At 35.8% G+C, this 2,840-nt stretch overlaps 1 pseudogene; it reads left to right on the forward strand.

The window, feature by feature from the left end:
* Positions 1–536: 536 nt before the first annotated feature.
* Positions 537–1,471, forward strand: LOC107148907 (annotated as a pseudogene).
* Positions 1,472–2,840: the final 1,369 nt, after the last annotated feature.

Below are 2,840 nucleotides of genomic sequence, written 5' to 3' on the forward strand. Positions count from 1 at the left end.
ACACAAACCTCTTTAATCATAACAATGAAAGATAGCATTCAAACACTGTACACATCACTTCAGACTGTCTGTCAAACTCATTGCTTTCTTTCGCATTAAACAGGAATTTGACAACAAGGCAGTCATTGGATTCAACTTATGAGTAGTTGAAGAACCACTGAAAACAAAAGGACATTACAAAACTCATCAAATTATATAACATGAAAGGTCTTTCCTAGTCTTATATCTTAATTCATTTTAGAGGCAAAAAAGAGTGATACTACAGTAATTTAAAAAATGTGTGAGAAAGTGCAAAAGGCAATAAGTATGTGAACTATAACATAGTAAAACCAATACTAAACAGAAACATTCTCTTCATGAGACATACAATGCTTATTAACAGGAATTTTGACAACAGTCATATATCAAGTAAAAGAAGAAAATGACTACTGATGGCAGAATTGGATTTCCCAGCCATCGTCCTTGAGATCTTACATAAACGTTCTCAGTTCAATGTCCTCTGGGTTTGTGACAAAATTGAACAGTGAGAGTCAGTGATGAGAAACCATACATCATTAACTACGTTCATACTTCTGGGACTCACCAATAATCCTCAAATGCAGGTTCTGATTTTTATATTACTGTTTGTCACCTATACATTGAGTATAACTGGGAACCTGATCATCATTATACTCACTTTAGTGGATTCTCACCTTAAAAGTGCCATGTACTTTTTCCTCAAAAACTTCTCCTTCTTAGAAACTTTATTCACCACGGCCTGTATTCCCAGGTTCCTCTATAGCTTATCAACTGGAGACAAGACAATTTCCTATAATGCTTGTGTTGCTCAAGTATTTTTTATCATCTTGTTTGGAGCTACAGAATTTTTCCTTCTGACCATCATGTCCTATGATCGCTATGTAGCCATCTGCAAGCCCTTGCATTATGTGACCATCATGAACAGCAGAGCCTGCAGTTGGCTTGTTATCTGCTGTTGGGTGGCAGGCTTGTTGGTCATACTACCGCCACTGTGCCTGGGCTTAAACCTGGAATTCTGTGACTATAATGTTATTGATCATTTTCTCTGTGATGCTTCTCCACTGCTAAAAATCTCTTGTTCAGATACCTGGTTCATAGAACAGATGACCATTGCCATTGCTGCACTGACCACGTTCATAACACTTCTGTGTATAGTCCTGTCCTATATTTATATCATCAAGACTATTATAAAGTTTCCTTCTGCTCAGCAACGGATGAAGGCCTTTTCTACCTGCTCTTCTCACATGGTGGTGGTTTCTATCACATATGGGAGCTGTATTTTTGTTATATCAAACCTTCACCAAAAGACCAAGTAGCAATTAATAAGAGTGTTTCAGTGCTTACTACTTCTGTTGCCCCCATGTTAAACCCATTTATTTATACCCTAAGGAACACACAAGTGAAACAAGCTTTTGCAGACTTAATCAAAAGAATTTCAATGATCTCAAAGTAAAAGAATGTTGAATTTAAACATTTAACTTATCATACTAGAGCAGATAGCCTTAAGTATATATTCTCACTTTCTTAATTTTTTTATCTCTTCCTTGTCCCTGGTATAGTATTACTGTCTTACTTATAGCACTACTGCTTCTTGAATTAACAATTAAAATATTCTTTCACTTCTTTTGGCAAATAAAATTCTTTGAGGTTACAGCTGTCCTCAGAGAAAATGGAATCAGATTTCCAGGATCAAGGAGTCTTGAGTATATTCAAACTAGTTTCAGCAAAAACAAAAAAGAAAGTTATATTATTTAATTAACAGAAAAACAAAGGGCAGTAATGACCATTCTTTTTTCCAATTAAAAAACCTTCCTGGCAAGAGAAAAATATCATATATGTTAATACTATTCTCAATCAGAAACAAGATAGTTTTAAAAAATAAAGAAAACCAGAATGTCACCATATACCTGAAAATTAACATATACAAGTTAAGGAACCTGAAAATATCTAGCTTGAAAACGGAAACTTTAAACCCCTGTGATCTAGAATTTAGATTCACTGGATTATCTCCAAAATGAAAGATTGGAATCTCTGCAACAAATTGATAATCCCATAATAGGTATCCAATAAACTCTACTGAGATATCGTAAAGCCATCTTTAGGATGGCAAACCAGGACCAATTTGAAAAAATGTGCTAATGTCAAATTCCTTAATGTAGCTTAAAAAGCCAATAGGAGGCAGGAAGCTCAGTTAGATGAAATAATAGACAGAAATTCAAAAACTAAAGCAGTAAAATATATGGACTCTTCCCTACCCCTCTTGTATACTCTAGGCGTGCGTTCAGTAGCCCTCATCTGTGTACCTGTTACCTTTATAGAGTTGACTATGGCCAAATAACAAATAACCTCAAATTAGCACTCTCAAACACAGATTCCTGGGTGAGCTGGATATTTGTGTTGATCAGGGGAGCAATCAACTGATCTCAGCCTGACTTGTTCTCAGGATTGGCAGGATGAATGTCTGGTCTCAATCACAAATACAGAAGTAGGATGGCTCTTTATGGAGACTACTAAGTCTACTCCACGTGGTGTTTTATGCTATAGGCCAAATTCATTCTATGAGGCCAACATCACCCTGATTCCGAAACCAGACAAAGACACCTCAAAGAAAGAAAACTACAGACCAATATCTCTGATGAACCTAGATGCAAAAATCCTCAATAAAATTCTGGCGAATCGGATACAAAGGCACATCAAAAAAATTGTGCACCATGATCAAGTAGGATTCATCCCTGGGATGCAAGGATGGTTCAATATACGGAAATCAATAAATGTTATTCACCACATCAATAGACTTAAAAATAAGAACCATATGATCATCT

Source organism: Marmota marmota, unplaced genomic scaffold (assembly GCF_001458135.2).
Source record: "Marmota marmota marmota unplaced genomic scaffold, marMar, whole genome shotgun sequence".
NCBI lineage: Eukaryota > Metazoa > Chordata > Mammalia > Rodentia > Sciuridae > Marmota > Marmota marmota.